Genomic DNA, 8,750 nt, shown 5'->3' on the forward strand with positions numbered 1-8,750 from the left:
CACTGTAAATAACCATAGTAATATATGCCATAAAACAATCTCATCATTTGTATGACATACACACATGGAATCTTTGCTTCAAACAGTGCGCCCATAGAGATGTCCAAACACACTAATTGAATGACATTTAAAAAAAAGAACATGAAGGTTGGGTTTTACTGGCAAAACGTGCTTATTCCCAAACAGTGTTCTGTTTGACAATGGGGCCTAATTGCATTGATGGTTGGTGACCCATCTATGTTCCTACGTTCCATGTTGTCTGTGATGTTAAATTTGCTTTTTTTGCTGCCCTTTTAGGTACAGTTTTTGCTGCTGGGTGTTTATTGTTTTATTGTATTTTGTTACCTCTGGTACAACAATTCCTTCGGGATTGCAATAAAGTCCTTAACTTATCTTATTGTGCAACTTACCTCTTTTCTACTCACTAAAGGCACTCTTTTGGGTTTTCTGTAATCAGACTCTTCAAAAGGGACTGTAATTTTAGCTAATAAAGCTTTTCTGGGAAGAAGAGCAGAAGTAGCTGAGGAAAGAATTCTCCATTACTCAATGTGTTTTGCCTAAAACTGCAGGCCCCATTCAAAGGGTGGAGCCTGGGGAAGGGGAGATCAAAAGAAGGGCTGGCTCAAAAGACGGAGCATGCTGAGATCCGTTCTGCAGTCGAGGAACATTGGAGGGAGAGGCAGAGGGGAGAAAAGGGAACGTTCCCCCTGACCACTCATTGGAACAAGTAGAAGACGCCTTATGTTCATAGACCGAGGGTGAATGTTTAGGTGAACCAGTTTAGAGTAAATGTTTATGTGATAAACAATGCAATGTGCTCCTTCAAACTGCTACAGCACTTCACCATACTAGCAGATCCCCGCTGAAGCTAAAACTGCAGAAGCGGTAGTAGATAAACTGCTCTGCATGCAACCTATTTAAAACGTAGTCACACTTGTTTGCTCAGGGTTTATTCTGGACTTTTGTACTGTAACCCTTTTTTTGTGTCCATAGATCCATAGCAAACAAAATCACTATAAAAATGAAATACTAACTGTGATAGAAGGACCATAGCAGGTCGTTACCGCTGAAATGTCTTCCTTGAATCATGATTTTACTATATTTATTATTGAATGCTTTGTCTTCTGATTTTACTTAAAAACCTTTGCAAAGCGTGAAAGGAAGCAGCTGGACATAGCTTGTCAACTTTTTTATAGATATTGATCTTTTTCTCCAAAATACAAAAACAAAGACATGTTGTTGGCAGTTTACACAAAGGGGGAATCAAAAACGCTTCCTTCAAAGCCGCTGTGCTTCCGGTTTGCACTGGTCTCTCAGAGAGCAGCCATACAGAATATACTATACGCAGCACTAGGGTAGTATATCCCTCAAAGAAATGAGCGAGAACTGGCAAGTGGGAAACAAGCAAACAGAGCAGCCATCAACTTACAGAACTAACACCAGCGTCAGGCTCTCAGGTTTCACAGTTTTGGGGATGGGTATCCAATTCTCCATCATGGTTGGTGTAATTGTTTATGTATGCCTCCTCAATGGTTCTAGTATATCTTGTAGTAATGAGGCACGAGCCTAGACGCCAACTAAAATGCTATGCTCTGACTACTCTCTCGAAACAGTGAGTTTTCTGCTGAAACTGGGCGACGCTGCGAGCGCTCAGGCTCAACTCGCCCAATTGAATAGATAAACAACGTGACGCGGCTCGTCTCTTACAACCAACCGAAACAACATTCTCCTAAACATGCGCTCGATTTAAGCCGCCAGATTCTGCCTGCCTCTGCCCTTGCTAATGCTTTGCTGCTGCTACGCCTGCTATCATGTTGTACTGCTCGCCTGCCCCAGCTTCACCGTTGTAAATCGGGAATAGTTTCTATTCATGCACTCAATTCACTATGAGAATCTGTGGCATGATGAGGCCGAGCCTAATTTTGATAGCCAAAACTTAAACTATGGTTGCTTTTTAATAAACATACAAGAAACACACAAGTTGTGGTGACGGAATTAAATTTAAGACAAAATTGACCCCAATGCTGTAAGTATAAACTGGATATGACAATATATTCGTGGAAAGTAATGACCGAACGTAAAGATAGTATAAAACCAAAAAGCTTAAAATGAACTAATCTGCTTCTGTAGCTGGCCATGCTCTGTGGATAAAGCGTGGACCACGAAGGCAGGTGCCACTGCTCCAGATGTTGAACGATGTAGAACGCAAAGTGGGGGAAACTGTTCTTGATGCTGAGTGGCGGCTTGAAGGGGTTTCGCTGCTGAACCAGCTGCATGCTTCAGCAGTTTACCACATCAGCCTGCAGCTGGGAGTCTGTTACTGCCAGGTTCTTTGAGCCTGAGCTCTCCTGCTGGTCCTGAGCACACTGCCGATAATGCCAATCAATACAACATACATATATTTGGATTAGACTGTGGGCTGGTCACAATTTCTTGTTCAACTTGGTTGTTTTTCATGTCCATAAATCCTGTCTATTTGTTTTCACAATACATTACATTTAATGAATGTCAGTTGTAAATGTAACATTGGATTTGATATGCAAACAAATGAAGGCATACACTGTCATGAATTGCACTATTAAATGTTTATTCATAAAAAATTTTCGTACAATTGCGCACCTTGAACACATACAATAACAAATGGACACATAACATAATTTTCTTCCCAATCATGAACAGTTCTTTGAATTCAACATTAGCTATATTTAAGAATGTGCACACATATGCACAGGTAAATTTAGTTGACACATATAAGTAGGTTGTAAATATTTTGCATAACTTCAGTTGTCCTTATCATTAGTTTGTGCTTATGTCGTCTCAAGAGTGATAATTTAACAATATTTCACATTACTACATTGGTGCTGTGTACCTGTTCGTCTTGACACACACACATCCAAGTAATTTTTGGTCATAGTAAAGCCACTATCAACAAATATCTTATGAATACGCTTTTTCAAGACACATAAACTTGAAAATCTCTACTGGCAGTATTTGAGAAAACACACAAATACATGTTTCTTTAAAACACATACAACACTATACTATTTATTCTATACACAAAACTATGTGAGCAGGGCTGGCATCACAACACAACACACACAACATCACCTGAGAAACATGCGTACTTATTACCGTTTTTCTTCTTGTGAAGTAGTTAAGGACTTCCTCTAATTTCCCGTGCGCTGCAGCTGGTGCAAATCGCAACACCATTTAAAGACGGACCTATCATGCAACAATGCCACTTTTGTACACTTTCTTACACCTTGTCATGTGTCCGGTGTGTCAGGGAATCCCAAGTGTCAGAAACCACAAACCCACCTCTCTCATCCCTCCTACAAAATCATCCTATAAACTGCGGGCATGCACGCGACTCTGATCACGACCTCGACTACAGATATCCGCGAAACTGTTCTGACAACGTCAAACGGGGAGCATCCGCCTATACGGGCACATCTCCACCCTATCAAGGAAGAGGGTTGCATGGCAAATGGTCAGGCATACGGTACAGCATGAGTAACAGCATGGTACAGTTGAGATACAGCACGGTCAAAGCGCCGTGGCATGGTAACATGACGATCGTGCCTCGCCCCCTCCTTTGCAGGGGGGCGTGGTCAGCTGCAGCTCATTTGCCACAGAATCAGCCCTTGCAAAAACAGGGCTGGAATACAGCAAATAGAGCGAAATGAGGCATGGCTAAAATGCATGATCTGTTTGGTATTTTGAAAAAAAAACTTCACAGACATGTTTTATATAGGTATGGCCCTACAATATATTATTCAAATATAGCATGATAGGTCCACTTTAAAGCACAGTTATAGCTGCTACAAGTTGTATCTTTTCAGGAAAGAAAACTGAATAAGCCTTGTGACCTCTTGTGATTCTTTAGCGACCTTTCAGTAACTTATGTGTGCCTCTGCTGTGGTGAGTGACCCCTCAGCAGGGTGAGGACAAGACATGGTCGTAGTCAGGGCATTTGAGGAGAGCCGGGTAGCTGGCGCTCATCTGGAGCGAAGCGTCACTCGAGATGTCGGAGGGACTTCGCCCGCGGGACCAGGCCTCCGGGTGGAGGAACTGGCCAGAGTGGTCGGAGCAGTTGCTGAGACGGGGGCGGTAGAAACCGGGGTGACGAGGCTGGTAGTGCTCCTCTGCTGAGTAGCGCTTCATGAACAGGTAGACGGACATGACGCCTGCACTCTGCAGGGGGTAGAGGGACACATTAGATTGAAACAAGGAAACAAATCAAACTAAAGGAAAAAAAGAATGTGCTCAGAAGTGCCTTCATGTTGAAACAATTCAGTTTGCAATAAAAACAAGTCCCCACAGCACCAAAATGTTGTTCCCAATGCCTTTCTCTTTATACATTCTCTAAGAATAGATAGCTGAACAACTGTGAGACGATAACTCCTGAATTAAAACAAATACAAAAATGGGGATACAAATTGCTGTCTGCACCTTAAACTGATTGTTTCCACTAATTTGTTTTTGAATGTTTCAGTTGGATGGTTTTAAAGTTATCACCCTAAACATTGTTATTTCTTTATCTTATATCAAATGTAAAGTATCACATTGATTCGTTTTCTTCCACTCTTTCCTGCATTGCTTTCATTTAGTTTCTTCTTTCACATAGCTTCTTTGTTTCAAAATGACAAAAATGATCTTGATGAAACAGTTCGAAGTACTTGCCCGTGGAAACAAATGTCATATTTTATATTTTTCTGTTTATTGAAGATGTAACATCAACACCTTCACTTTTTGAAAACACATTTATGATTTCATTATAAAAAAATCTGTTTGGAAGCATGTTTATGGGGATCGTTAGAAATGACTGATGGACTTTGGGCACACTAATGCAGTAAAAAGCTACTCTACTACAACTCTATGGGCTGAAGGCACACCCGAACCATCTTTCAAAAGCATCAACACGCGACCAAGTCCTCGCATGCTCAGTTTGTTGGACTATTACCACTGACATATATATACTGTTGTTTTTTGTTCGTCGGTAACAGAATTACTGACATACTTTTAAAGAAGTTTTGTATTTGTTCATTACTTTCCTACCTACATGCCTCTTTCTGCACCCTGCATTTCCTCGCTCTCTCAGCTCAATATATATATTATACTACGTCTTCTCTTGTTAAGCAATAATGTCGGCATACTTTAACAGAATTGGCTTATCAAACAAATGCAAACACATTTTTATAGTTACTCCTCTCGAGTTACACCTCTGCTGGCTCCCTTATCTTCTCTGCCGGAACGGACGCATTTCACTTTCCTCGCTCTCGCTGATGACACCAGTAACAGTAAGAGTACATGGCAATACAAGTTAAAAGCCACCTTAAACGCTTCGCTTTTATAACTACTCTTCGCTCAGTATTCAATCATCTATGTTCTTGAACAAGCAATCTTCCAACGCGCGCGCGCGAAAGAGCGCGCTCTTCACATAATGAATCGCTGCGATTAGTTACCTTCTCTGCCTTTAAACTATTGCTTTAACTTGTAATTGCAATGTACTCTACTGTTACGGTGTCATCACTAAAACGAGGAATGTCGTCCTTCAAAAGATAATATAAGCGGAGCAGCATGAAGATGTTAACTAATGATAACTATTAAAACTTGTTTCGCATTTCGCTTTTCGATAGCAATTCTGTAAACGCGCTCATGCACCTTATTCCTTCCCCACTATCACTTAATATATACCAACTCGCTAAATATTTAAAATGTTTTGCATATGGTCTCGCAAAACATTTTATTACGCGCTCCACTCACTCTTAAAAGGTATGTCATATTCTACCGCACGAACAACAACAATATATATATGTCGTGGTAATCACGCGCTCGTCTAGGTGTCGCGTGTGTGATGGCTTTGAAAAGAATGTGTTCGGGGTGTGGCTCAGCTAGAGTCTTAGAAATATCTTTTTACGCTCGCTCGCAAGTCCATCAGTCATTCCTCGGATCCCCATAACATTTCCAACACTAGATTTTTTCTCGCTCGCGTTTCAAAGTGAGTCTCGCTTCGCTCTCTCATTTCACTAAACAGAAAACTCCATGACATTTGTTTCCACAGTCAAGCGCGCGCCAACTGTTTCTCAGATCATTTTGTCTTCTCTGCGCAAACAAAGAGTAATGAAGAGAAACTAATGAAAGGCATGCAGAAAGGGGAAGAAACAACAATGTGATCTCTTCTCGTAGAAGCGCGCCAATAAATGAAACGTCAAGTTGAAGTTAATATAAGTGAAAACAAATGAGTAAAGGCTTTACAAACAGGTTGCAAGTGGGCATTGCTGGTGGAAATGCTTTTTGAACAAGCAGCTCTCTTCGCTCTGAGCAGCCTTCGGCGCTCACGCAGAGATGAACCGATGAAGAGAGTGACATCGCTTGCTCTCTATAAGCCTATCTGCGCTCTTTTTGGAACATACAAGGTAATCGTATGCTGGGATTTTTCTACAAGCATTCTAATCCACAACAGAGAAAGTGAAACAGCACTGATGTCAGTTAACAAAGAAAACCAGATGTGGGTTAAATGTCTTTTGAACATGAGTCAAAGCCTTATACAAGACGATTCTTACTCTGTTACAAGTTAAGGCATGTCAAAAGAGCAGGAAAATTGGTTCTAAAGGTCCGACGGCGGCAAAATAAATATATATATCACAACCAAATAAATACAATTACATTGGTACTGGTTTGTTCTGGTTCATGTTTAAACTACATCTTATAAGTGAAGATCCTCTAAGCCCAAACTCACTAACAGGAAGGAAATTGTGTTCTGTGTCAATAAGAATCATTTTCTAACAGCTTATTTTTAAAGTGGGACCTATCATGCTTATTTTAATAATAACTTGGTTGGGGCCATACTTATAAACATGTCTGTGAAGTTTTTTTTTTTCAAAATACCAAACAGATCATGCATTTTAGCCACGCCTCATTTCGCTCGATTTGCTATTTTTTAGCCCTAGCAAGGGCTGATTCTGTGAGAATTATTCTTCGTTGCCTTTGAAGGCAGACTACAGCGCCATCTACAGGCCTGGCATATGTACTACAGCGTCTCCAGCGCTTTTGAATGGCAATGGCCGTGGCTGTCTCCTCCTGATAGGTGGAGAGTTGCCCATATAGGGGGAGCTCCTCGTTTCTGACGTCAGACAATTTTCAAATCTGTATCAGTCTGTATCAGATTCGTTGCAGCCCCGTTTTTAGAGATTTGGGTATGGAGGAAAAGAGAGAGGGTTGTGTTTTCTGACACTTGGTGAGTTCCCTGGAACACCGGGGACACATATTCATGTAGAAAAGACGTACAAAGGGGCATTTTGCACGATAGGTCCCCATTAAGTTACTGTGATTTAAAGCAGAAAATGACAGCGTTCACGTTGACCTGAGCCTTAGTACATAATTGAAAACTAATCAAGGCTCATTGTGTGGGAGAGAAACACAGGGATTTGAGTCTTAGCAGACCATTTACATGCACTAAAATCTATATAACCCTACACGACTAAAAGTTGCACTGCAGACTAAGATATAAATTGTTTTTTTGTTAATAAAGGGCAGCGGGAAAGAGTCTTGATTTGATTTTGGTTTCTAGGGTTTATCCAGATACATGGAGCTGATTAACTGAACGCTGCTTCTCCAAGTTTAGCTTTGACTCTGGGGTCAGAAAGCAGACCAAGATGGTTCGTAATGTTGCCGAACATTTGACATGTCTTTTGGCCCTTAACCATTCAGCGCTTCAAGAACCAGCAGAAGTATTTTGAAGTCTTGGACGGACAGGAAGCCGGTGTAAAGACCTCCACACTGGACCTTACACTCCTTCCTCTCCTTCCTCTCCACCATCTCCTTCCTCTCCTTCCTCTCCACCATCTCCTTCTTCTCCTTCCTCTCCACCATCTCCTTCTTCTCCTTCCTCTCCACCATCTCCTTCCTCTCCACCATCTCCTTCCTCTCCTTCCTCTCCACCATCTCCTTCCTCTCCTTCCTCTCCACCATCACCCCCTCTCCCCCCTCTCTCCCCTGATGTGAAATGTTGACCCTGTGGCTGGTGTCTCCTGGTACAGGGACTGCCTGCCAAGCTGAATAGGCCCGGGGCATCGTGTGTGTGCATGTGTGTGTGTGTGTGGGTGTGTGTGTGTGTGAGTGTGTGAGTGTGTTGGGTCACGGCGTGGGGATTAGGTGTGTGTGAGTGATTGAGGGTGACAGCGGCCCTAGCATTAGGGGCCCTGTAGCAGATTTCGTAGGCCTGTTTTAGACGCACTAATCTGGATTTACCCGCAGCGGTGTGTCAGCAGTGATGCAGCCACCCTGGACCTCCTACAGAACACACACACACACACACACACACACACACACACACACACACACACACACACACACACACACACACACACACACACACACACACACACACACACACACACACATACATTGGCACACACACACAGACCCATATCACCTCTGACCTGTCCTACAACCAGTCTGACGTCCCAGCATGCTTCTCTCTCCTCCGTGTATCCATCCCCTACTGTTGACTTCCTGCCGTTACACTTCCTTTGGTTTGCTTAAATCGTTCCACCCTGCAGTAGACATGCTGGGGCACAATGGACTCTGTTATGCATGCAGAGTACTGTACAGGGAAACTTCGCACCGAATCCATTTCATTTGAAAGGCTACCAACTGTGGATTTGCTCGACGGTAGCAGAGTAAATCAGAGCGCCACCTATAAGGGTTAGCATCGTCTAAATGTATCAACTTTGTAGGCCTTTTAA

General features: G+C 42.4%; 1 protein-coding gene across 1 annotated transcript in view; it reads left to right on the top strand.

Moving 5' to 3' along the window:
- kdelr2a (KDEL endoplasmic reticulum protein retention receptor 2a) overlaps nucleotides 1-8,750 on the top strand; it is a 263,345-nt gene that overhangs the window by 69,603 nt on the left and 184,992 nt on the right. The gene's annotated exons all lie outside the window — the stretch shown is intronic.

Source organism: Notothenia coriiceps, unplaced genomic scaffold (assembly GCF_000735185.1).
Source record: "Notothenia coriiceps isolate Sejong01 unplaced genomic scaffold, NC01 NC01_scaffold00012941, whole genome shotgun sequence".
In the NCBI taxonomy this organism is placed as follows: Eukaryota; Metazoa; Chordata; class Actinopteri; order Perciformes; family Nototheniidae; genus Notothenia; species Notothenia coriiceps.